Source organism: Physeter macrocephalus, chromosome 8 (assembly GCF_002837175.3).
Source record: "Physeter macrocephalus isolate SW-GA chromosome 8, ASM283717v5, whole genome shotgun sequence".
Classification (NCBI taxonomy): domain Eukaryota; kingdom Metazoa; phylum Chordata; class Mammalia; order Artiodactyla; family Physeteridae; genus Physeter; species Physeter macrocephalus.
In genome coordinates, this window is record NC_041221.1 from 7,338,488 (window position 1) to 7,360,602 (window position 22,115).

Below are 22,115 nucleotides of genomic sequence, written 5' to 3' on the forward strand. Positions count from 1 at the left end.
CACAAAGGTCAACATAGGGAGAGGGCTACCAGCACCCCAAAATGAAAGGACTGAGAGTAAAAACATGGCTTGTTTGTCTAAGCAATCGTGGAGCTTAAGCAATCGTGGTTTCTAACGTGGAATAATTTGTCAGGTGACCTTGAATGAGACTGTCAACCCTCTTTCTGTTGCAGTGAGAAAGGGGGATAATACTTATTCCACACAGGGCAGTGCTGAAGGGGGTAAACATGATTGATCACTGCGAGTTTGGGGAAGGAAGACGGTGTAATAAATACTAATTATGATAACCATTCCTGGCTTCTAAGAAAAATGCCTTTTCAAAAAAGGAAGGAAGGAAAGAAAAATTCCACCCAAAGAGGGTCTCGTGGGGCAGTCATAGGGTGTCATGGCCTTTTGCTCTTCTGAAGAAATCCAAAGGGGAAAAGGCTTGGTTACAGTTCACAACAGCCAGAGCAGGCAGAAAATATTCTTTTAAAAAAAATTCTTGGGGCTTCCCTGGTGGCGCAGTGGTTGGGAGTCCGCCTGCCGATGCGGGGGGCGCGGGTTCGTGCCCCGGTCCGGGAGGATCCCACGTGCCGCGGGGCGGCTGGGCCCGTGAGCCCTGGCCACTGAGCCTGCGCGTCCGGAGCCTGTGCTCCACGGCGGGAGGGGCCGCAGCAGTGAGAGGCCCGCGTACCGCAAAAAAAAAAAAAAAAAAAAAAAAATTCTTCTTACATTCATTAATTTCGTGTTTTGATTGTCAAATTAGCACAGTTTTAGATTAACACATCGGAGCCAAAACTTGCTCGTAAGCACACGTCTTCATTTTCGTAAATGCTAAATAAAAACATTTAAAATGTAAAGGTCATAAATTAGCCTCCTACAGTAACTCAGCTTTACATATTGGTGGATATCTCATCAGCGTCCCCGGGCCCCTCACAGATGGCTGTATTCTGGAGTGAATTTCTCCACGGAGCCATGGCTTCCGATCCCGTGTCCTACAACATCCCATAGTGCACTCTCGAAGCAAATGGGAACAATGCCTGTATTTTCAAGACGAGTTTTGCAGCCCTTTAGTCTTTCCCCTCTCAGTTCTCCGTTTCCTCCCTGTTTCTCCCCAACACGCACACGGTTTACAGTGCTTCCAGCCCGAACAACACGCTCCGCAGGGAAGGGGGCTGATTGGTTTAGTTTGCGGGCAGCCCCGTAAGGGGTGGTAATTGACACTTGAACGTATGACATGTTGCATTCCTTCATCTCGAAGCCGTAATTGAATACACATGAACCCCCCCTGCACTGGTGACCCCGGAGTGTGCCACACACCTGGAAGTAGTGAGCTTCAATTAATGTGTCACCGTCACTAATAGCGGCTACCCGTGAGAACCACCAGCAGCCGGGAAACAAAGCCGGGAGCAGCGCGGGGTAAACCCCAGGGGCGCGGCTCCCCAGCAGAGCTGCCCTGGACCAGCTCTTAAAATCTAGTTTTCCCAGGAAAACGATTTGCTTTTAATTACTCCAATTAATTTCACCTAATGGCTTTGCTCATCGCTCACTCAAAGAGTTATTTTTGTGCCAAAATACCCAGTCAACTGAAAGAAAATGACAATGGCCCAAGTAAATTTCCATGATAACACTTTTTAATAAAGAAACAGATGAGAAATTGAATATGATCTGAAAGGCGGGACTCAAGCTGCGGACATGCAGAATTAGTATGATGAATTCCACCCCCTCTTTCTTTGGTTCATTCTCTGAGTATTCGCGCAGCGCTTCCAGGGACCCTGCAGGGACTAGTGCAAAGGGGTCCCTGCCTTCCCGGAGCCCGTGGACTCGGGGGGAGTCAGAGCGGTTATGTGGACCAGGGCCAGGAGGCAGAGGAGGGGCGATTCCGGGCGAGCCGACCGCCCCGCACCCCGCCTGGCTGCCCCGGCTGCAGACTCGGGGAGCTGACTCTGAGCTCCAGGAGGAGCCCGAGTTCACCAGGGAGGGGGGAAGGGACAGAAGAGTTTTTCGGGCAGAGACCCGCGTGCGCAGACGCGGGGAGGCCAGAGAGAAAGTGAAAGAACCTGGGGTGGGTGAGAAAGAAGGGGGCCAAGCTGGGGGCGGGGGTGGAGGGCTTTGGAGAAAGAAGATGAAAGGGAGAGCCAGCAGAGAACAGCCACCTCCCAGTCTTCCGGAGGACGGGAGTTTGGGCTTCGGTGTCAGTCTAGTTACTTTTTCCAGAGCCAATAGCCTTTCTCTTCCTTAAATAAACACACACACACGCACGCAGAGTGTGGGAAGCACTAGCATATTAGAATAAAAAAAAAGGGACAAGACTACAGTTTTGGTATATTGTTGGAGGAAAGAAAGGAAAAGTATATTGCATTTTATATTTGAGAAATTTCATTTAATTTACATTAATTAAATTAATTGTTAATTAATTGCAGCGATTTCTGAAAGAGTGGAAGTAACACCAAAGCTGGAGGGCAGCCCGGTTCCACAGAAGGCGCTGACTTGTTCTCCCTGACCACGCCCAGTCCTCGTGGGCCCTGGCCACGCCCCCGCCTCATTCTTTCCCACCAAGTATGAAGCTCTGTCACTTTGCCGACTGGCTGTGGGCTGCAGAGATTGCTTTGGTTCTCTGAGACCCTGTGAAGCTACAGGGGTGTGACCTAGGTAAGTGTGCCCCTTAAGCACTTTGCTTGGCCTCCAGGGAGAACAGGCCTCCAGGACCCCCACTGCTCCCTCCCTGACCCACTCCTGGCCCTTAAGCCCCTTAGGAAGAAAGCCTCCTCCATCTAGGAGCCATCCTGGGTTTTCCTAGACATGGAGGTGTTGTAGATGGGCTTCTGGGTGAATCTCAGGGCTGGAATGCACACGTGATTATCTCTGCACTCTCCTCACATCCCACTAAAATGGCAGACAAGGCAGGAAAACTAAGGAATGTCTCCCAAGGACAAAAAGGTCAGGAGAAGAAGCATCAGAAGAGAAGAGTTTTGTGAGGTGCAAAGTAAATGGGCAAATGGTATCTGACTTAGCAGCAGGGAGAAAGATGCACCCTACCTGCTGGAGGGAGGTGGCGGGAGGGCCCTCATAAGAAACAAAACGATTCCTGCAGAGCCATGGACAGGCTCCAGAATAGGGAGCGGCAGTGATTTCTGAAGGCGAGGGTGACACGTTGTGCTGAAAACCTGAGGACTGGTTGAAAGACCGCGCAGGAGTCGGGGGATCCGCCAGTCCCTTCCTCCAGTGCACGTTTGGGGTTCTGCACCTGAATGGCGTGCTCTGCACCCTCTCTCGGAATCTCTGCTCCCTGCCCACCCCTTCAGGAGACTAGAAGTTTCCTCTCTGACCCATCAAACCAGAGAGACTCAGGGCACTGGACCCAGCTGAGGGCTAAGCAAGTGGGAAACGTGCTCCCTGAACGGGGGTGGGGTGGGGTGGTAGGGCTTACCCCACCCCACCTAATGGCATTTGCAAAGTGTGGTGTAGCCTTGGAGGGGAAGGCGCTCCTAAACCCGCAGTGTGGAATTCATAGTTTGGTCCCTTTCAAAACTGGCGAGCACTGGTTTTCTCACCTGGATCCCCATGTGTTAACATGCACGAGCACTTTCTAGCCTCTGGGGGTAGGAGGAGTTTTGTGTAGGGGTTTGCAGGAGAGAAGAACAGGAGAAGGGTGAGGAGAGTGGAGGACCCAGCAGAGAACTACCTCTCCCAGTCTTCTGAGCTGGTTTGCGTCCCAGTGCAGAGGCGTGTTGAGACTGTGAGATTCTGAGCCTGGGTGGTGTGCCTTCAAGGCTCCATTGTGTTATTAGCTGAGGCATTTGCTGCCCTAGCGGGGGAAGGATTACACCTCCACCCCATTGACAGTGAAATGTGAGTGAGGGCTGACGCTTCTGAGCTGAAGCTTTAAGAGTCATTGCCCTGTGAGGCCATTTGCTTCTCCCCTTCTGCCACAGAGCCAGCTTGTCCTGGAGGAAGCCGGGCCCTGGATCTTCAGCTTGGGTCCCAGGATGAGGACGACACGGGGCAGAGTGAAAATAATGGGCACAAGCAGTAAACCTTTATTGTTGGAAGCATCTACCATTTTAGGGATTGTCTGTTACCACAACATACCAGTAGCAAAAGCTGACGGCTACAGCCCCAGTGACACTGCAGCCAGGCTTAGCAGAGGAGGCAGCTTCTGTCACCTGCAGGAAATGAGCAACCTCGCTGGTTCCTTGGAGACAGCGGTTGGGGCCACACAAAGAGGGCACCCTTGGCCCAGACACGCGCCTTCACAGACGGCACCAGCAGGGGCGACGTGAAGAAGCACCTCCCTCTAGTGGACGGTGGGCTGCAGATGGCGCGAGGAGGCCGGGGTGCGGGGGACACAGAATGGTACCTCCTCCGGGGAAACCCAGCCGTAGCCCAGGACTCTGCATGGCCTGGGGGTCCTGTGTAGGGAGGTGGGCGCCATGAATGACCCGGTAGAAATTGGGTCTCTGCGCCAGTTATTAAGCTTTTCCTCTCAGCTCTACACCTCCCTCTACGCTGTGCTTTCTGATGCTGGGACAGGGCTCCGTGGATTCCGTTTCTTCTTCACTGTGGGGCTCTGTCAGGCTCTGCCAATGGGCGACCCCGAGGCTCCCAGAAGGACTGGGGACCCGCTCCTTCCTGCTGGCTGTTCTGATGGTGCTACGCCAGCACGCGCCCTTCAGTCCTGCTGAAGCAGTTGGTTCCTGCCTCTTCCACGCTCCCAGGACCAGGCTCGTTGTATCCGCTCCCGGGGGCAGCACCAGCAAACAAGGACCCTCCTCAGGGCTCTGAGCCCTTAATCCATGGTCCTTCCTTCCCAGCTTCTATTCTGATAGCCCCCCCGTCCTGTTTTCCTGACTGGATTCTGCCTGGCACGGTGATGCTGGCCCCACCTGCGGCATCACTGGGGGAGGCCACAGATACCTGGGAAGCAAGGATAACCAACCTGAAGGAGAGTCTTCGGTCTCTATGAGCCAGAGGACTGACCCAATGTGTAGTGGTTGGACGCTAAGTGCCCTAGTTGTACTGGGTGCTGTGCAAGACACAGGCTGTCGAAACTGTGGTCCTGCCACCAAAGAGCATAGCTGGGAAGAAGGGCTCTCTAAGGCCACACCCAGGTCCAGAGAAGGGACAGGTTCTGAAGGCCAGAATAGTCAAAAGGTCACCAAGGCTTCTAATCAGCAACTTCTAATCAGCAACTCCTACTTAAACCAGCAACTCCAGGGGCTTCCCTGGTGGCGCAGTGGTTGAGAATCCGCCTGCCAATGCAGGGGACACGGGTTCGATCCCCGGTCCGGGAAGGTCCCACATGCTGCGGAGCAACTAAGCCCTTGCGCCACAACTGCTGAGCCTGCGCTCTAGAGCCCGTGAGCCACAACTACTGAGCCCTCACGCCACAGCTACTGAAGCCTGCACGCCTAGAGCCCGTGCTCCGCAACAGGAGAAGCCACCGCAGTGAGAGGTCCGCGCGCTGCAGGGAGGAGTGGGCCCCGCTCGCCACATCTAGAGAGGGCCCACTTGCAGCGGCAAAGACCCAAAGCAGCCAAAAATAAAAGCAAAAAACCCCCAGCAACTCCAGGCATCTTCGGGGTAGACAGAGGTGCCAAGTGTAATCTACTCAATTTCCTGATGGAGAGATAGAGTTTACAGGGAGTTTATCCCTTTTCCAAGATCACAGAGCAATTACAGATGGCCAGGGATTGGGTCATATCTCCAGGAATGGCCGAATTTTTTTGCACAGAGCTACCAGAATGGCTAAAATTTAAAGGACTGACAGTATCAAGTGTTGCCAAAGATTGGAGCAACTAGGACTCTCACATCACTAGTGGGAAATGTAAATTGTTACAAAACACTAGAAAATGTTAGAAAACGTGTAGCAGCACCTACCCAAGCTAAACCTGCATGGTCTGTGTCCCAGCAATTCCCCTTCTGGACATACACCCAGGGGAAGCAAGTGCTTGGGTGTACCAACATACGTGCACAAGAAGGTTCACAGCAGCTTTATTCACAATAGCCTGAGGCAGAAAACAACCCAAATGTCCAAGAGTTGAAATGCATTTTTTAATTATCTGATATTCATACAATGGAATATAACAGTTGTAAAAAACAGCAAACTATTTCTACAGGCAGAAAGATTTCACAGACATAATGTTGGACAAAAGAAGCCATACCCCAAAACGTACATACTACGGGATGCCATTTATATGAAGTTCAAAAACAGGCAAAGCGGATCTACAGCAAGAAGAGTAGTTACTTTTCAGGTTGCTATTGATAGTGGGGTGGGTGGGCGAGCCTGCTGGGGAGTTAGAAACGCTCTGTAGTTTGATCTGAGTGGTATTTACAGAGGGACACACAAATAGAGATAGTTGTCGAGCTGTTTGCTTAATATTTGCCTACTTGGCTGTATGTAATGTAAACCTCAGTAAAAAGCGGGGGAGATTTGCTCAGATATCTCCTGTCTGGTTTGGGTTCTTCTGAGGCAGATCCTGAGACCAGGTTTGGAGGCACATGGTTTATTATTTTGGAGGTAAAAGAGCACTTGTGAGATAATGGAAAATATGTATACTGGTCCCTGACCCCCATTCCTGGCTCAGAGCTCCTGAAACCCTTGTAATTTCCTGGATGATAGGAGTGTCTTTTGTTCTAACGGGTGATTCTGGGTGGGCTCCTGGATGGGGGCTGGTCACAGAAAGAACAAGCCATGGTTAGAAGCTTGGGATTTGCAGCCCCTCCCCCCAGTCTCTTGAGAAGGGAGAAGGGCTGTAAATGGAGTTAGTGATTGATCATGCCCATGTGATGAAGCCTCCATAAAAATCCCCAAATCCCAAAAGCACAGGCTTCGGGGAGCTTCCGGGATGGTGACCACGTGGAGGTTTCCCACTTACCCTCCTCCCTTCATCTGGCTGTTCATCTGTATCCTTTATCAGACTCTTTAACAAACTGGTAAATGTAAGTAAGTGTTTCCCTGAGTTCTGTGAGCCACTCTAGCAAGTTAATCAAACATGAGGAGGGGGGTTGTGGGAGCCTCCGATCTGTAGCCAAATCAGACAGAAGTTGTAGGTAACCCGGGGACCCACCCCTGGCAATTGGCCTCTGAAGTAACATGGGAGCAGTCTTGTGGGACTGAGCCCTCGGCCTGTGGAACGTGATGTTATCTCTGGGCAGATAGTGTTAGAATTAAGTTGTAGACACCCAGCTGGTGCAGCAGAGAATTGCTTGGTGGTGTGGAAACTACCCCTCCACACACACACACACATACACACACACACACACACACACACACACACACACACACACACACACTTTGTAATTGGGTCTTAAAATCATTTTAGCACTGGTAGGAAGTGAAAGAGTTACAAGGAAAGATAAAAGGTGAACTGTGGAACCAGCTCTCATGGTTGGTAACTGGGCTTAATTCCTCAAGGAAACTTGGGGAAACTTGCAGAACACACACCTCAGAATTATCCCACCTAAGGGGTGAGGGAGCTGGGGTATTTATACATCTCCTCTGGAGAGTCAGAAGATGTGGGCAACCAGGAACAGGTGCAAATGTCCTGGCACTTCTGACCTGAAGGCTGGTGGGGCCGGTGAGCCCTCAGGCCACTGAAAGTCAGCCAGAGCACACAGAGGGACACAGACGGGGTACTGACAGCGTCTATCACACACTCATATGATACAAGTCACCGTGATAGTGCCCATTGGTTAAGAGAATGTACCATGGCAAAAAAAATGATCTGTGAATTCCCGAAAGGTCTTGAAATAAATGCGTATTTAATTCCATCATCTGCACACATTTGAAAGCCAGAGGTACTAATGTGTTTGCGAGAAACATCATTCGTGTCGATTCTCAGTGTCTCGTGGAGGGTCTCTGGCCCCCGGAAGTCAGTGTATCAACCACTAGTGCTCTTTCTGTTGTGAAATGAGCCAGCTGCCCCCCCAGGCAGGCCAGCTTTTAGGGCCGGGGGCGGGGGGCATCCTGATGGCTTGATCACCTGAAGATAAAGTCACGTTTTGGTATTATCAAAGTCTGAATTAAATGGGTACCCAATACAATTAATGATAGCTTGAGGAGGAGGAAAAGGGCCCATTATACATTCACTGTATCCTCTTCGGTACAGAACTGCCGACCACAGGTCCCGACAGAGCCACCTCTGCAAAGACCGTGGCCATCAACCTTGCCCACAGCTGCCATCCTGCAGGGCTTTTTGTGTGGCCACGTGGATGACCCCAGGCTCCCTGCCACTGTGCTATCCCTAAGGCACTGTGAAAACCTGAGTCTTCAGCCTGCGGGACCTCCTCTGGCCTCCCTGGTCCTCAGACCCAGCCAACAGCCTGCCTGCAGTCGGGACACAGCTGCTCCGAGGGGCTGTGAAGCAGGCTTGGGCAGTGAGCATAGATCCCCACTGACACTGGCTTGGTGTGTGTTTGCAGGTGGAGGGCAGGGCGCAGATTTTCCTTTTCCTGCAACTTCACTTGGCTCTCAAGCCCTCAGTTCCGTTGGTGGCAGGGTACATTAATCTTGCCAAATCAAGGTAAAGTCCAGGTAGTCGCCATTTAAAGTGAAGTCGCTTTGAAGTATCTCTTCAGATAATTCAGGTTCTCAGGTCAACTCCACACTTAAGTCTTAGGTGATTCCAGGAGCATCTGCTCCCTGTGTGTCCACTCGGGTCCTTCCTTTTCCTGGTGTTGATGACCCAGCAACGGTTCCACCCCTGTTCTGTCTGGGTCTGGTTTCCAATCCATCCAATCTGGTTTCCAATCCCGTGGCCTCTGTCTACAAGGCCCCCTCCCCTCCTCAGGGAGCTGGTGCCCGGCATTATACCAACCTCCCTCCCAGGCACCGAAATACTCACTCCTCACCCATTCCCCATTGGGCTGCAGAGGGGACGTCCAGGGCTCCGTTCAGGGCTGGGGACACGGTCACCTTCTCTCTTGCCCACCTGCACATCCGAGAGGCTTCAGTGTTTTGTCTTCACAGAGAGGCCATTCCTCATGTCTGGTTTTGTGGACCAAACATGAGACCCCAGGAGGGGTCCCACAGCTTGACTGTATGCACGTGGGTTACCTACATGCATGACCTCGATCCATCCCTCATCCAACAAAATACAATTTGACAACTGCCTAAGGTCTCTTCTCCCTGATGAGTCTTTTCTTCCACTTGTCATGTCTAAAGAGAACAGCGTCCCTGGTGCCTGTTTTGTCTGTTAAAGAATCTTTTTCTCCTTCCCAGCTCTGTATCCATGTGCTGTAAACCGAAAGGGAATTTCGCTTTACGATGTCTAATCAAAGGCAGAAATAGGAGAGATATCTTGAAGCCCCGGGGACAGCAGGGTTGGATACGCATTTAGACAGGGTGGGAGAGGATATCTCTGCAGACAAAGGGATGAGAGGAAAACAGAAAAGGCCAAGCAGTCACGGGCGACAAACAAGGGAGCAGGAGAAAAAATGAAATGAGTGGGGGATTGATGGCAAACAGAACCACAGGCACTGGGGACCTAGGCAGGGTGTGTGTAAGCCTTTAGGTCCCCCCATTTTGGAAGTCCATAAAGCAAGAGGACACTGATGCTGGCCACCAGCCCAGAGCCTCCGTGATGCCTGACTCAGTTTACATGGTCCCCTGATCGACCCACCCCTGCCAGCCTCCTGACCGCAGTTCCAGCTGCAATGGCTCCAGAGTGGTCTCGTGCCGTTCCCACCATCACCAAGCTCCTCTTAGCCTCCCCCAGGGGTGAGACCTTATCACAGCCTCCATTGTGCCTCCCAAGGTAGGAATTGCCATAGCTCCGGCACCCAGGTCTGGCCTGACCCAACCCAGGAAGGTTCTAGCAACTGCTAGGAGCTACAGTCTAGAAGGATAGGGCAGTCTTTGCCAGGAGAGAACAGCAGATAATGGCTTGCCCTTCCTGGCCCCTCCCACGCCCCCCACCCAGCCTGTTCCAAGTAGAGTGGTTACATACGGCCTCTCCTGAGATGTCTCACAGGGCCACGCAGCCGTATCCCCTAAGAAACTGGCCATCTGCCTGTGTTTCCCTCCCTCCCTTTCTACCTCACTCCCCTTTCTCCCTCACTCTGGCTTCCTTGGGATTGCACTACCGCTCCCCACCCCAAAAAAGTATTAGCATACAAGCGTTGCTGCAGGCTCTGTTTGCTAGGGCTCCCAGACGAGCCTTGTCCCAGCAGACGGGCACCCCGGGCACCCCGCAGCAGAGCAGTGAAGACCCACGCACTGCGATGTAAACGGCAATCTTATCCATTTCCTGGAGTGGGGGTTTGAGGCATAGTCAGTTATATCCGTTTCCTAGGACTGCTGTAACAAATTGCCACAAACTGGATGGCTTAAAATAAGCAAAATTTATTCTCTCACGGTTCTGGAGGCCAGAAGTCTGAGATCAAGGTGCTGGCAGGGCTGCACTCCCTCCCCGGGCTCTTGGGGAGAAGCCTTCCTTTCCTCTTCTAGCTTCTGGTAGCTGCTGGCACTTCTCCGCGCTCCTTGGCTGGTGGCTGCATCCCTCCATCTTCGCGTCACGTCTCCTCTGTGCATCTGCCTCATCTCCAGCTGCGTCCCTCCTGTAAGGACACCTGTGATGGTGCTTAGGGCCCGCCTGGATGATCCAGGATGATCGCCTCATCTCAGGATCCCCAACTGAATCACATCTGCAAAGACCTTTCTCCAAACAAGGTCTCACTCACAGGTTCCAGGGATTGGGCTGTCGACATATCTTGAGGGGGGCGGACACTTTCCCATCGACCATCCCATCCTCACTCTCCTGGTTGGAATAGGCAGTAGAGAGAAAGAAAAAAAAAAAATCAAGTGAAACGCTAACTTTACCACCAAAGAGTTCTAGGGAGAGAGAAGCATGAGCAGGAAAGAAGTGCTAATGTTTCCATTTCTGGGGCCGACTGGGGCACAGGAGAGATCCTACTTTCAATCTTCATGTCAACATGTGTTATTTCTTCCTCGAGAGAAACAAAACTGAATAATCCAGCATCGCCGAGTGGAACAGCTCACAAGTGGAAGAGCCGGGGTTGGCTGCATGCCCCTGGCCCGTGGCAATGGGACGCGCCCACCCAGCCCCTCTCTGGCCTCCCGCCAGCTCTTTTTGGCTCCTTTGGGCCAAAAAGCCCCCAGCCCAGCCATAGCGGGAGTGGAGCTGTCAGTGGCCCCATTTAAAACCCATCTGTGAAAGGCTCATAAATCACACCCTCGGAAAACTCACTCCTCATTATAACTCAGCAGAGAACAACTCTGCTCCGAGATTTAAATAAATGTGAGTGTGTAGTAGGTTGGTTGTTTTTTCAGCGGGGGCTTCTATGTAGGAGGATTTTGCATCATATTCTTTCAGCTGTTCATGCTAATAAGGCCAGGAATAATTGCAGGCCTTTCTCCAAATGTAGCAGTCTCTATTGTCAGATTAAGCAAGTGGCCGGTGAACACTTTTAGTGTGATTTCAGGGGAGCCAGCAAGGCTTAGAACCCCCCTCTGACCTTGCAAAACAACTAGGTCAGTGTCCCAAATTCTACAATTAGAGCTTCCTTCCTTTGGACCTGCCCACGGTCAAAACACTAATATCGCTGGAAGGGGCCACACTTTTTTAAGCAGGGTTCACGTATCCATTTATCCTAGCATTTTCTCAGAGCAAGGGTTACGGTGGGAATGCAGGATAATCCACTGGATGGGACAGGGAGACACGATTAAGGGCAAGGTGGATAATCACATGCAGGGTTGAATCCTGGAGAAGGTCCCTTGTGCTTCTCATTTTACAGTGGAACTAAATGTATTAAGTGCCTACCTTGTGTCCAGGGATACGATCTTCCTTATAGGTGATCTCATTTAATCCTCACATCCACCTGTGGGGTAGGCACCAAAGCTCCTCCATTTATAAGTCTGTTTGTTCCCACCTAAAGTGACCCCAAACAAGTTACCAAAGTGTATATGTCTGTGTCAAGTTAAGTTTCACAAAAGAACTGTCTCCAGACCCTGAGAAACTAGTGCTTTGGGGCTGGCTTGCTTCACAACAAGATCTCAGACACGACATATTTCTGGAGATGGAAGAGATCTCCAGAGCTGCCACAAAATAGACAGACAGACTTGCAGACAAAGGAAAGCTGAGTCTGAGAGGGGGCAGGGAGGAAAGGACGGAGGTGGGGTTCTCCAGGTTTCTGTGACCAGAAGCTGAGCAGGAATCACCAAGAACTAGGACAGGAGCGGTCAGGAGCTGGCTGAGAGGCCAGGAGGGAGACAGGGCTGCAGTAACCAGGTATCTGCATGGCGGGAACTGGCCTGAACCTATGGCAACAGGGAGGCGGTGGGGCTGTCCTGAGGTAGAATCCCGTAGCGGGACCGAAATCTGAGATTCTTACTCTAATAAAAAATCGTTGAAGGATTCTGGGGTGAACTGTATGGAAAAGAGGGGGCTTTAGCATCTATGGGTAAAAGGAGATGTAGACGCTCTTTGGAGGAAAGGCTGCTCAAGTTAGTTTGCAGGAATCCCACAAATTAAAATCAAGCACAACCTCACGAACAGAAATCAACAAATACTTGGGAAGGCAAGTCACCGTGAACAAAAGCTAACAGAAACAAGAAACAGCAGCTGTAGGTCCCCACGGACTACAGATGTTTCTATTGTAGCAACATCATGCAGAACTGTGAAGTATAAAACATCTAAAGAATGGATACACTTCTAATGTATGAATAAACAACAGGAAAACATTAGGCATCAATTGGTAGGATCAGGGAGAAAAACAAATCGAACTTTTTTTTGTTTGTTTGTTTGTTTTGTTTTGTTTTTTTGCAGTACGTGGGCCTCTCACCGTTGTGGCCTCTCCCGTTGCGGAGCACAGGCTCCGGACGCGCAGGCCCAGCAGCCATGGCTCACGGGCCCAGCCGCTCCGCGGCATGTGGGATCCTCCCGGACCGGGGCACGAACCCGTGTCCCCTGCATCAGCAGGCGGACTCCCAAGTACTGCGTCACCAGGGAAGCCCAACAAATCGAACTTTTAAAAATTAATAACAAAACTGTTGGAGAAAAGCGCAATGGATATAAATACTGAAGAAGTCACCCTTTTATGTATTATTCACCAGTGGAGGGAGTTCTCATTTAAATTTGCATCTAGTACTTTGTCAGTCACTTTTTTATATTCTTTGCAAAATTCACACAGATTATTGATTATTTTTAATAAAACAAATGTTTCTGTACCAATGGAAAAAAACCCTCAATGGATAAGTTAAACAGTAGATTACACTGTTAAAGACAGAATTCATGAACTGGAAAATATATCTGAATAACTTATCCAGAATACAGCAGAGAGAAAGAGAGACAGATATGAAAAAGTATAAAAGATATGGAAAAAGAACAAGAAGATCTAGCAAAGAGCTTGGCAAACTATGGCCTGTGTGTCAAATTCATCCAGCCACCTGTTTTTATAAATAAAGTTTTATTGGAACCACCACACTCATTTGATTGTGTATTGCCTATGGCTTTTTTTTACAATACGATAGAGCTGAGTAGTTATGACAGAGACCATATGGCCTCCAAAGCCTAAAATATTTACTCACTGGCTTTTTACAGAAAAAAAAAAAAATTGCCCCTGGACTAGTACATACATGACTGGGAACCCAGGAGGAAAATTTGGAGAAAGGAAGAAAGGTAATATTTTAAAAGAGAATGACTAAATTTTCCAGAACTATTTAAAACATGTAGCCACATCGCCAGAGAGTTCAACATGTTCCAAGCAGGATAAATTAAAAAGAGTCATGCTTGCATTACAGGTTGAATTTTGTCCCTCAAAAAGATACATCCAAGTCCTCATCCCCAGTACCTGTGAATGTGACCTTATTTGGAAATAGGGTCTTTGCAAATGTAATCAAGTTAAGAAATTTTTCTTAAGGCCATGCCACACAGCACGTGGGATCTTCCTTTCCCGACCAGGGATTGAACCTTCACTCCCTGCATAGGAAACGTGGAGTCTTAACCACTGAGTGCCAAGGAAGTCCCAAGATAAGGATCTGGCGTGAGATCATCCTGAATTTGAGATGGGCCCTAAATTCAATTGTTAGTGTCTCACAAAGAAAAAGGAGAAAGAGAGAGAGAGAAAGGGGAAAGGTATTAGTGATACAGACACAGGGAAGAAGGCCATCTGAAGACAGAGGCAGAGATCGGAGTGATGCAGCCACAAGCCAAGGAATGCCTGGAGCCATCTGAAGCTGGAAGGGGCAAGGAGGGAATCCTTCTCTAGAGCCTTTGGAGGGAGTGCAGCCCTGCTGACACCTTTATTTTGGATTTTGTCCTCCAGACCTGTGAGAGAATAAATTTCTGTTGTTTCAAGCCACCAAGTTTGTGGTAATTCGTTACAGCAGTCCCAGGCAACTAACACAGATTTTGTTTAGTGTGGTAGAATAAAGATGATTCCAAGTTTTTCTGCATTCTCCATTCTCCATACTAAGAGATGTTATCTATCTCCCCTCCTCTGGAATCTGGGTTGGCCCGTGGTTGTTTTAACCAATAGCATATGGCAGGAGTGATGCTGTGCCAGGTCCAGGCTAAGACTTCAGACGCCCTGGCAGATTCTGCTTTTATGCTTTTGGGAGCCTTGATCTGCCTCATGAGATATGCAGCTACCTGCTGAAAAGAGCCCATGGAGAAACCAGAGCAGAGAGAGGGGAGCCCTGGGACTCGATGGAGAAAGAAAGAAAGGCCCCGCTATCCAGCATTCCAGCCAGCCCAGCTGTCTAGATGTCCCTGCCACCCAACACTTTGGAGCTGGCTTCTGGCTTTGCCTCCCTCCTGTCCCCTTCCAGAGCCTGGTTCTCAGGACGAGAGCCCTTCGTGCCTTCTCAATCCCAAGGCACTCCACCAGAGATAGTCCTGCCCAGGGGTTCTTGTCACAGGTGGATGAGCCATCTTGGATGTCCCAGCCCAGTCGAGCCCCAAGATGACTGCAGCCCCAGGCAGCAGAAGAACCACCCAGCCAATCCCAATCAACTCACAGAATCACGGGCCAACGAGGCATCGACAAATTTGAGAAAGAGATGTCCTTACAGATATAGGCATTGCAGGCAAAACCAGGTAAAGATGAATGGTTGGTTCTTGGCTCCTATTCTCAGTAGATGAGCTGATAATAATAAACTCTTCAGACATGAATGAGTAGGAAGTTCACAGGCAAAGTTAACTCTTGGGTCTTAGTAGCATATGACTCTAGTTCTGTTAACCATACACAAGGAGTGTATAGTTATTATTATTATTATTCACCTCTTTTTATACCTATGTAGATAAAACTACTAATTAAATAAAGCAAAACATCAAATGAATAAATATTGAATTTAAAAATCATTAAAACAGGGCTTCCCTGGTGGCGCAGTGGTTGAGAATCCGCCTGCCAATGCAGGGGACATGGGTTCGATCCCTGGTCCTGGAAGATCCCACATGCCACAACTACTGAGCCTGTGCTCTAGAGCCAGCGAGCCACAGCTCCTGAAGCCCACGCTCCTGGAGCCCGTGCTCTGCAACAGGAGAAGCCACCACAATGAGAAGCCCGCTCACCACAATGAAGACGCAACGCAGCCAAAAATAAATAAATAAAATAAATAAATTTATTTTTAAAAAATCATTAAAACAAACTCATGTGGTGGGCCCGTGAGCCACAACTACTGAGCCTGTGCTCTAGAGCCAGCGAGCCACAGCTCCTGAAGCCCACGCTCCTGGAGCCCGTGCTCTGCAACAGGAGAAGCCACCACAATGAGAAGCCCGCTCACCACAATGAAGACGCAACGCAGCCAAAAATAAATAAATAAAATAAATAAATTTATTTTTAAAAAATCATTAAAACAAACTCATGTGGTTAAATATGTGCCTCAGGACCAGAAATCTGACCACCAGGTGGAACTGTAGAAGCAAAATGGCATCTCATTTGGGGTAATCACGCACATCTCCTCCCATAGTCAGAAAGGAAAAAACACATCGTACCTGAGACAAACAGACAAAACAGAGTCAGAAAAATGAAGGAAATCTTGGGCCCTTCCTGTAAGTTACTAGCTCCCTAGCAAAAACAACTTTATCCCAGACTTTGGCAATGCTGCTGTTTGGAGATTTATCAGGACCTTTGTGGATATGACAATCATGTGATAAATTTGCTGTTTTTCTGCCATGCACAGACTAACTGTAATCTCAGTAACCTTGGTAATTTTGTGGATTTTTTTTTCCTTTAGATACCTGTTGTATTTTTATTTGATGATCTAGTCCTTCTAGCCCCTGGAGACTCTTTACAGATCTTTTTAAAGTATGCTTCTTGGGCTTCCCTGGTGGTGCAGTGGTTGAGAATCTGCCTGCCGACGCAGGGGACACGGGTTCGTGCCCCGGTCCGGGAAGATCCCACATGCCGCGGAGCGGCTGGGCCCGTGAGCCATGGCCGCTGAGCCTGCACGTCTGGAGCCTGTGCTCCGCAACGGGAGAGGCCACAACAGTGGCCCGCATGAAAAAAATAAATAAATAAATAAAATAAAATAAAATAAAGTATGCTTCTTTTCGAAATGCTTTTGTCTCCAAGTCTTCCATTTACAGAGGCCCTGAACTCAGAGACAAAAGGCAGAGTAGAAGGTGGGAGCAGGACCCTGGATGGAAAGTAGGAGAATTAAGTGAGCATCTATATGCTGAGCAGCCAAGTTCTCCCACTCAGTTCCCAGAACACTGGAATGAGGTGTTTTTTCCCTGGGAAAGAAATGGGAGGATTTGACCAAAAAGAAACTAAATGGCCCCAGTTAAAACACTTATAGATACTCATAGTTGGGGACCCCAGTGAAAAAAACAGATAGCCTCTCAATCACCCCACAGGGAAGCCCAGATGCCCACATGTCCTTCCAAACTGCTTAGAGCTTCCAATCAGACCCATTCTCTGACCTGCGGACAGGCCAAGATCTTTCCCTTGTCTGTGTTTGTTTGTTTGCTTGTTTGCTTTGCTTTCTGTTCTTGTTCTATGATCTGTTTCATATTAGACACAATCCTCTAACATCATGTTACAGACTTTTTTTTCCTAGCATGCTAACATCACCTGGCCTCTAACATGATAGGTAGAAAACAAACAAAACTGAAAAAAAAGACATATGTGGGCAGTAGAATCAGAGCAGCAAATAGTATAGCCCCAAATTCCGAGAACTTCAGCAAGTGACCTTATTTGGATATGTAATTAGTTGTTATCTTGAGATAAAATTATCCTGATTCAGAGTGGGCCCTAAATTCAATGACTGGCATCCTAATAGGAAGAGACAAGGACACAGAGACACATATGGAAGACCATATGACAACAGAGCCAGAGATTGGAGTGATGCAGCCACAAATCCAGGAATGCTTGGGGTCACCAGAAGATAGAAGAGGCATGGAAGGATTCTTCCCTAGAGCCTTCAGAGGGAGCATGGCCCTGATGACACTTTTTGATTCCTGACCTCCAGAACTGTGGGAGAATAAATTTCTGTTGTTTTTAAGCCACCAAGTTTGTGGTAATTTGTTATGGCAATGCTAGGAAACTAATACAAGCCATGCTGCTAGAGATGCAAAAGTTAGAATCCAAGGCCTGCCAGAGAGGAGGAGCCTTGAGGCTTCAAAAGCATCTGACTGGGATCTCAGGACTATACCCTGAGAGAAAGGGAAATCAGATTTAGTCTGAACACCAGACTAAATCTCAAGGGTGAACAATGCAGAAACATGTGGAACTTAGTGGAAAAATCTAACATAGATATAACTGGAATGCAGACAAGATGATGGGGGGGACAAAAAGAAGTGATATTTGAAGATTTACTAGCTGAGAATTTTCCAAAATGACATTAAACCACAGAGTCAAGCAGGATAAATACAAAGAAAATTGTTTCTAGGCAAATCAGTAAAACTAATGGAAACCAAAGACAAAAAAAAAATCTTAAAAGCAGTTCGAGAAAAGAAAAAAATACATGACATTCAAAGGAGCAACAATGAGACCAACAACTGACTTTTCAACAGGAACAATAGAAGCCAGAAGACAATGAAATAGGAAGGAAACTGCTCAATCTGCAGGAAAAGGAGTATCTATTAAAAACCTGCAGCAAACATGATATTTAATGCTGAAATCAAGCTTTCCTCTTGAGACCAGAAATGAGGAAATGATGTCTGTTCTAACAACTTCTCCTCCAGATTGCATTGGAGGCCTAGTCAGCACCATAAGGCTATAAACAAATAAAATAAAAGATATGGTGATTGTGATGCAAGAAATAAAATTGTGATTATTTGCAGACAACATGGCATGTTCTTCGGACAACTTGGTAGAAAAGCCCTCTCATCCATCCCTGTTGCAGGTATAGAGTGTGTCCTGGAGCAGTGATTATAATTCTTTGGGGCTGCCCACAGGCTGTGGGAAGGAGATATGCCTGGCTTGACTTAGCTGCCTCTGGCCAGGTCAGACTGTATCAGTGTCGGGGCAGGCAGGAGGGGGAACCAGCAGCTGGTGGGCTGCATGCAGGCGCACTAAGCCCCACAGTGGGGCCCTTGGACACCTGTGAAGGTCTGTACTCACCTTGAAAGCATCCTCACGACTGGGGTGCAGGGAGTGACATTAAATAGCAATACAAAAACATGATGACAGGTTGAGAGAGAGACCACAGAAAAAAGAAAAGTTTTATATGTTAATACCTTCAATGTCACTTTTTTTCTGTTTTTGAAGAAACCTCACATTTTCATTTTACCTTGGGCCCTGCAAATTATGTAGATGGCCCTGCTTCCCTTTATACCTCAAGGCACAGCTTAGACCAGCTAAAGTCTCAGTGATAACAGAGGGGGAGGGGAGAGGAGACGCTGAGGGAAACACATGTGAGACTGTCCTCTTGAGAAGGTCAGAAGATCACAGAACTGGCTGAGTCCCCTTCGTAGCTCCTGGCTTTCGTCTATAATGCACTCCTGAGACCATGCACTGGGGTCAAACCTGAGAGGTTGGAATAGCAGATGTACCCTTGGAGAAAAATTCTTATAAGATCCTAACTTACACTTTCTCCTTTAGATATATTTTAAAATTTGTAAATAGTTTGGTATTGGGGTGGGATGAACTGGGAAATTGGGATTGACATATATCACTACTATGTATAAACTAGATAACTAATGAGAACCTAATGTATAGCACAGGGAACTCTACTTGGTGCTCTGACCTAAATGGAAAGAAAATCCAAAAAAGAGGGGATATATGTATAAGTATGGCTGATTCACTTTGCTGTATAGCAGAAACTAACACAACAGTGTAAAGCAACTATACTCTAATTTAAAAAATATTTTAATAATTAAATAAATAAAAATAGTTTGGTATTTGTAAATAATTTGGTCTCTTTCTCAAAGATAAGAACCTTTTTTAAAAAAGGTTAACTACAATAGCATTATCATACCCTAAAAAAAGAACACAACCTTCTGAAGCTGTACTATGGGCCAGCAGGGACCACCACCAGGCAACAGTTCAGAAAGGTCCTTCATCAGCTGACGCACCTGAGGCCCAGTGTGATGGGTTATGTACAGTATGTGAGCAGACAATACACAAAATCAAATGCATGAATCTGTGCTCAGCTAGAGAGTCCTTCTGTCCCCAGTGACCTCAGGGCAGCTGCAAATGGCGGCTGAGATATTATCCCTCCGGAAGCACAGGTGTCTCCTCTCTACATAGAACGTCCTCATTTCCTACCAGGGCTCAAGGAGGAAAATTGGGTAGGCATGGAGACCCCTGCGGACATTCACTTCCTTATTCCAAGTAATTGACATTCAACCTATGTATCTTTCAACTCAGAATATCTAGGGACACGCAAGTATTTTGTTTGTTTTATGGTCATTGCTATAGCCTTTTGGCATTTGACATTGTGAGTTGAACTCATGTTTAATGCATGAACTCGGGGAAAATCTGATAGGATAGATTGCTAATATGTTTAAGGAATCGCTTACAATTATTAGGTTAGACTCAAAACAGGAGAAACTCTCTCCAAATAAATGTGCAAGTAGCAAGCCTTCTACAAACTGTAGCAAGTCTTCTACAAACGGAATAACTCAGCAAGTAGTCGACCTGAAAGGAAAGCTCTCGGGGCAAGTAATCTTGGCTTTGGCTCGCGCTCCTCCTGACCCATTAAATTATACAAGGGCATCAGACATTGAAAGCTAAAATTAACACTTACGGGTCTTGCCAGAGAGCTCTGATACCTCCAGTGGGAACTTTCCATGTGCTTGTGACAGACCAACATCCCCTGGTGTTGCCATGGGGAAAAAATAAGAATTGAATTTCCTGCCTTGGTTTTTCCAGCAACTGCCAAGTGGGCAGTCTGCTTGGCCTTTGGTGATAACTCTGCCTTGGTAACACTGACTCAACAAATATTTATTGGCCATCCACTACATGCCCCGTATGATGCTGGGTGCTGGGGGTAAAGAGGTACACAGGACAGACAAAGCATGCACCCCAGATCCAGAAGATCTGGGCCCCTAGACCAGCCTCAGGGCTCATCAGCCATGTGGTTTGGGGCCAAGTCTCAAAAATCAAGTAGATTCTAGGCACTGGAAGAGTTCCTAGTGAAAGTAACACTCCCCACCCAGTGAGTAAGAGCTGGATTAAATCCCAGCTCTGTCCCTTACCAGCTGTGTGGCATGAGCCTGTGGTCATTTAGAAATGGCCAGAAAGGAAGAAGCAGCAGTTGGGAGTGGGTGAGTGAAAGGGAGATCTGAGGGAAACTGCTTGGTTATAATTTCTTCCTTTCTTTAATCAGAGTGTAACTTTCTTATAGTTAAATATTATAACTTACACAAGTCTTAAGTATGGGGCTTGATGAATTTTTCACATGAATCTCATGTAACCACAACCCAGATCAAGATACAGAACATTTCCAACACCCAGTAGATATACTTTTTAAAGCGAAAATACCAAAACCCAAATCTCAGGACCTCTGCTAGGTTACCACAATCAGTGCTACCAGCCGCAGAGCTGATTTCTGACTAGTGGAGATGAGCTTATAGTCTCATTCTTCTGGTGACCAAGAGCACTACTTATAAACTAGCCTGCTGGACATGGGCGCACAGATGAAGCCCGTAAATATGACTTAGAACAGAGTTTTAACGTGTACTAAGCTAACTGGCCGATCCAAGGATGAAATCTACACTCTTGCCCTCTCCTTACCACCAAACTCAAACGTACTAGTTACCCAGGCCAGATTTTCCTTGTTATAAAATTTATTAAATATTTATCATAAACTTGTTGCAAGGCAAAAATAAAAGTTGGAGGCACATTACTCATTACAGCCAAAAGGTGGAAACAACTCAAATGACCATAAACGAATGAATGGATAAAGAAAATGCGGTCTATCCATACAATGGCATATTATTCGGCCATAAAAAGGAATGAAGTCCTAATACATCCCACAGCATGGATGAGCTGTGAAAACGTCATGCTAAGTGAAAGAAGCCGGACACGTAAGACCACATACCATATGATTCTATTCATATGAAAGTCCAGAATAGGGAAATCCAGAGACAAAGTAGATTAGTGGCTGCTTAGGACTGGTGATAGGAGTTGGAGGATAGGGAGTTAATAGCTAATGGGGTTCCTTTTTGAGGTGATGAAAATGTTCTAAAGCTGACTGTGAGGATGATTGCACATATCTCTGGATGTACTAAAAACCACTGAATTGTACACTTCAAATGGGTGCATTGTACGGTACATGATTTTAGTTAAAATTCACAACCTCCTTAGGAGGTAGCTTCTATCCCCAACGTACAGATCACAGAACTCAGGGTTAAAGAGAAGCCAAACTAGATTTGACACCAAATCTTTCCCTCTTAACCACTGTGCAAATACTCATTTAAAAAAGGCATTTTTCACATTAGAAATGATTTCCATAGGACATCGTTTCTTATCTCTTAGTTGATGAGAAATAGAATTACTAGTTCAAAAGCTGTGAATATTTCAAAGAACCTTGATACACATTAGAAGGCCAGATTCTCAGTCAAGGTCATCATCAGGATGGAGAATGCCTCCATGGCAGGGACTCACTTTTTTTTTTTTTTTTTTTTGCGGTACACGGTCCTCTCACTGTTGTGGCCTCTCCCGTTGCGGAGCACAGGCTCCGGACGCGCAGGCTCAGCGGCCATGGCTCACGGGCCCAGCCG

The 22,115-nt window shown here is 47.8% G+C and overlaps 1 long non-coding RNA gene across 1 annotated transcript in view; it reads right to left on the reverse strand.

Annotated features, from left to right (window-relative positions):
- Positions 1-10,056: 10,056 nt before the first annotated feature.
- The window catches only part of LOC114486681 (uncharacterized), a 21,700-nt gene continuing 9,641 nt past the window's right edge, over positions 10,057-22,115 (reverse strand). Inside the window, exons 2-3 of the long non-coding RNA XR_003680797.2 lie at positions 11,766-11,874; positions 10,057-10,742 (exon numbers count right to left, since the gene is read on the reverse strand). This is a non-coding gene — a long non-coding RNA (uncharacterized lncRNA). The remainder of the gene's footprint in view (positions 10,743-11,765; positions 11,875-22,115) is intronic.